Below are 5,386 nucleotides of genomic sequence, written 5' to 3'. Positions count from 1 at the left end.
AAGGCTTGAGTACTCTCAGTTTCGCGATCATGACTAAAATATATGATAATCTTCAGCCACAAGTGCAACATGTTTCAAAGGGATACGATTTACCCACCCCTACTCATGGTCATTTCGAATTCCGTTCCTCCTATATCGATTTAGTGGAGCGAAATCAGTTTGTTGGTCTACCGGACGAGGATCCTTTGAAGCATATGGAAATTTTCACAAACTACTGCTGTTCCATACCTGTACCGGCTAGGGTGAACCAAGATGAAGTAAAGGGGATGATGTTCTTATACTCCTTGAAGGATTCTGCGCGAGATTGGTACCGCTACCTTGATAGGGTAGCAGCTAGAGTCACATATTGGACATCTCTAGCATTAGCTTTTTACAAAAAATACTTCCCACTCGCAAAGACTGATGCCTTGAGGAGAAAAATCACAAATTTCCAGCAAGGACCTAATGAGGAATTTTGTGAAGCATGGGGGCGTTTCAAGAGTTTGGTTCGGTCTGTCCCTCACCACGGTTTCCAGCAGTGGTACCTTTGCAACTTATTCTACAATTCTTTATATGATGACTACAAGGTTATCCTGGATGCAGCTGCAAATGGTAGGTTCCAAAATAATACTGGTCAGAATAAAGGTTGGAACACTATTGCGGAGATGGAAGTCCATAGAGCTGAGTTTGGGAGTTCGCGTGGAAACTCGCGAAAGCCAAGTGATGAAATGAGTGCCGTTGCGACACTCATAGCTTCTATTACAGCCCGGCTCGAAAAGCTCGAGACTTCTAAGTTTTCCGAGAGAGAAATTGAAATACCTGTTCATAACTCAGATGAGACCGCGGAATTGAGAGAAATAATCCGAGCTCTTTTGGTTCAAGTCACGAAAATAGAAGAAGCTGGGATTGAATCTGCAAAGAATTTTGCAAAGCAGTTAGAGATTTTAGCGGCTAACCAAGTCGCCAATTCTTCAAGCAAATGTGAGGCTCCTATCGAGACACTTAATGCAATTCACCTCCGCAGTGGTCTCTCATATGACGGTCCCGATAAGCCAAGAAAAGGCTCGGAAAATGCTGAAAAGTCGACTTAAATTCGGATGAAACGAGCTTTATCGAAGACAATGGTCGATCGACCAACAATATCGGTCGATCGACTGAATCTCGATGAAAGTTTCGACCAGAAACTAATTGAACCAAGCGATGTGGTCGATCGACCAACAAAATCAGTCGATCGACCAAGTTCCCGACGAAGGAGTTTCGACGAAACTGTTCAACCAGATGTATTTGGTCGATCGACCGAGCCAAATGGTCGATCGACCGGGTCTCCAGTCAGGACGCAAATCCAAATTAATTTGCATGATTCTATACTTATTGATGATTTGACGGAGGTTTTAAATTTACGGAAGCCGGAGGTTGCTGATCCTACGGCAAGTGTTGCAGTCCCGTATCCGAAGCGTTTAAAGAATACTAAGCTGGAGCGCAAGTTTGGTAAGTTTTTGGAGATGGTAAAGAATCTTGAGGTAACCATTCCATTCACTGATCTAATTACCCAGGTACCCTCTTACGCTAAATTTATGAAAGACATTTTGAATCGTAAGAGAAATTTTCATGATGATGGTGCTGTTGCTTTTGTGGAAGAATGTAATGCTCTTTCGCAAATTAACATACCACCTAAATTAAAGGACCCGGGTAGCTTTTCAATTCCTTGCACTATAGGTAACCACGAAATTGGAAAGGCCCTTTGTGATTTAGGGGCCAGTGTCAGTGTCATGCCATATTCTGTTTGCGAAAAGCTAAATATTGGTAGACTTAAGGTGACCGATATTACCCTTCAGATGGCAAATAGATCGACTCAGAGACCTTTAGGAGTCTTAGAGGATGTACCCGTTCGAGTGGGTAAGTTTTTTATTCCTGTCGATTTCGTTGTTTTGGACATTGCGAGAGGACAATCGGATACCTATTATTTTAGGTAGACCATTTTTACATACAAACTGGGGGCGTAATAGATGTCAAACGCGGAATCATAACCTTAGAGGTAGGAGATGACACCATTGAGTTCAGTCTTGCTCGTAAGGGGACTGAACCTGCTGATGATGATACGTGTTATTCCGTTGATATTGTTGACAGGGCTGTTAATTGTAACTGGAGGGAATCCTTAGCCAAGGATCCCCTAGCTCATCTAACCCATTTAGATGAGTGTGCAGATAATACAGCGGAGAATGCTGAGGAGCTAGATGTTTTGGTAGCCTCAATGGAAAGCTACGAGCTCAGAGAGGAAGAAGATGAGATGCTCATAAGCCTGGCCAACGAAAATTTGGTAAACACTTGCTATACCATTGAAGCTGATTCTGCCTATGCTGTAGAGGTAAAGGTGCCAGAGCGTAAGCCACTTCCTCCTAATCTTAAGTATGTTTTTCTAGATGATACGGAGCAGTACCCAGCTATTGTTAGTGGTAAGCTTAATGATGACCAGCTTTCTGCTTTGATGTGTGTGCTTAAGAAAAACAGGAAAGCTTTAGGTTATTCTTTGGATGATATTAAGGGCATCAGCCCTGATATTTGTATGCACAGGATAGAGCTGGAGGAAGGCCACAAGCCTTACAGACAGGGTCAACGCAAGTTGAACCCGAAGATGCAGGAAGTTGTTATGGCTGAGGTGATGAAACTACTCGATGCAGGTATTATTTATACAGTTGGCAACTCCAAGTGGGTTAGCCCAGTTTGGGTAGTTCCGAAGAAAGGAGGGACTACCGTGGTTAAAAATGAGAAAAATGAATTAATACCAACGCGAGTTGTGACAGGGTGGTGGATGTGCATTGATTATAGACAGTTGAATGCTGCCACCAAGAAAGACCACTTCCCCCTCCCTTTTGTTGACCAAATGACTGAAAGACTTGCTTCTAACAAATTTTTCTGTTTTCTAGACGGATATTTAGGGTTCTTTCTGATCCCTATTCATCCGGATGATCAGAGTAAGACCACTTTTACCTGTCCATAGGGTATTTTTACATACCGCAGAATGCCTTTCGGATTGTGTAACGCCCCAGCTACCTTTCAGAGGTGCATGATGGGGATTTTTTCTGATTATATAGAGAACATTATGGAGGTATTTATGGATGATTTCTCAGTTTATGGTAAGGACTTTGATCGTTGTTTAGCTAATCTTGATAAAGTCATGCAGCGTTGTATTGATGTTAATCTTGTTTTAAACTGGGAAAAATGTCAGTTCATGGTCAATGAGGGAGTTGTGTTAGGGCATCTGATTTCTGATAAGGGTATACATGTTGATAAGGCAAAAGTGCAGGTGATTGAGCAATTGCCTCCTCCCGTGAATGTTAAAGGAGTGAGGAGTTTCCTTGGTCACGCTGGTTTTTATCGGCGTTTCATTAAGGATTTTTCAAAAATTGCTAAACCACTTACACAATTGCTCATTTAGGATGCTGTCTTTGAGTTTACTGATGAGTGCCTTTTAGCTTTTAACAGGTTAAAGGTGGCTCTAGTTTCTGCGCCAATCATTCAGCCGCCTGATTGGGACCTCCCATTCGAGATTATGTGTGATGCCAGCGATTATGCGATTGGTGCAGTTTTGGGACAGCGGAAAAATAAAGTTTTGAATGCCATATATTATATGAGCCGAACTCTGGATGAGGCTCAAGTCAATTATTACACCACTGAGAAGGAGTTTCTAGCTGTAGTTTTTGCCTTAGATAAATTTCGGTCTTATTTGTTAGGTTCTAAGGTTATTGTTTATACTGACCATGCAGCGCTGAAGACTCTCTTTCTTAAGAAGGATGCGAAGCCGAGGCTTTTGAGGTGGATACTCCTTTTGCAGGAGTTTGATTTGGAGATCAAAGATAAGAAAGGTGCAGAGAATGTGGTGGCTGACCATTTATCTCGTCTGCAGCTGACAGAAAGGGAGGATTCGTTACCCATTAATGATTCTTTTCCTGATGAGAGTCTGTTAGCTATTACTAATTCGGGGTCTTATCCACCTCCGTGGTTTGCTGATTACGCTAATTTTGCTGTGACAGGTAAGATACCACCCGAGCTTTCATGGCAGCAGAAGAAGCGGTTCGCTTATGATGCTAGACAATACTTTTGGGACGATCCTTATGTTTTCAAGGAATGCGCAGACGGTCTTATCCGGAGATGTGTGCCTCAATGGGAGGTGAAGGAAATCCTAGAAGGTTGCCACTCTTCTGCTTATGGTGGTCACCATGGTCCGTCCCGGACTGTGGCTAAGGTACTCCAATCTGGTTTCTATTGGCCAACTTTGCATGCAGATAGTCGCAATTTTGTTGCTGAGTGCGATGCTTGTCAAAGATCGGCGAATATTTCAAAGAGACATGAGATGCCACAGGTAGGCATTCTAGAGGTTGAGATTTTTGATGTCTGGGGCATTTATTATCAAGGACCTTTTCCGAGCAGTCAAGGTAATAAATATATCCTCGTAGCTGTAGGTTATGTGTCCAAATGGGTAGAAGCTATCGCTACCCCCCTTTGCGATCCAAAAGCCGTGATTAAGCTATTTAAAAAGATTATTTTCCCTCGTTTTGGTGTCCCTAGGGTTGTCATTAGCGATGGTGGAATGCATTTTAAAGAGAAACAACTTAGTGCTTTATTGACTAAATTCGGTGTCCAACATCGTAGAGGTTTGGGGTATCATCCCCAAACTAGTGGTAAGGTTGAGATTTCTAACCGAGACTTGAAAGATTTTTTAGCTAAAGTTGTTTCTAAATCACGGAAAGATTGGAGTCTTAAGTTAGATGATGTCTTATGGGCTTATAGGACCGTGTTTAAAACGCCAATTGGGATGTCACCATTCCGATTGATTTATGGTAAGACATGTCATTTACCTGTTGAGTTGGAGCGTAAGTCTTGGTGGGCTATTTGTGATTTGAATTTGGATCCTAACCTCTCTCGTGAGAAACGTATGACACAGCTAAATGAGCTGGAGGAATTTAGGCTGGCGGCCTATGATAATGCTAGGATCTACAAAGAGAAAACGAAAAGCGCACGACAAGAGAATCATTAAGCGCGAGTTCCATATTGGCGATAAGGTACTTCTTTTTAACGCTCGTATCCGTTTATTTCTTGGTAAGTGAAATCCAGGTGGACTGCCTTTATACGGTCACAAAGCAGATTACAAAGTTCGGATCGATTGAATCGAGACCTCTCACTGAGAAAGGTTCAAAGTTAATGGCCAATATGTGAACCATTATCACGGAACAGATGACTTTGTTGGGAAAGTCGAGGTATTGTACTTCGACCCGTTAATCGGATGATGCAAACTGAGGTAAAAAGGTCGTGCGGGACCTCTTAAACCAGCGCTAACCGGGAGGCAACCCGGCCTGTAATTTTTATGTAATTAGGAACTTTACAATTTTATTCATTTAATTTGCATTAG

At 42.4% G+C, this 5,386-nt stretch overlaps 1 non-coding gene across 1 annotated transcript; it reads right to left on the bottom strand.

Annotated features, from left to right (window-relative positions):
• Window positions 1-402: 402 nt before the first annotated feature.
• On the bottom strand, window positions 403-511 carry LOC141650296 (small nucleolar RNA R71). The gene has a single exon (XR_012546336.1). It is a non-coding gene; the product is annotated as a small nucleolar RNA R71 (small nucleolar RNA).
• Window positions 512-5,386: the final 4,875 nt, after the last annotated feature.

This window comes from Silene latifolia, chromosome 3 (assembly GCF_048544455.1).
Source record: "Silene latifolia isolate original U9 population chromosome 3, ASM4854445v1, whole genome shotgun sequence".
NCBI lineage: Eukaryota > Viridiplantae > Streptophyta > Magnoliopsida > Caryophyllales > Caryophyllaceae > Silene > Silene latifolia.
Note: the sequence above shows the minus strand (reverse complement) of the source record. Positions and strands in the feature narration are given on the sequence as shown.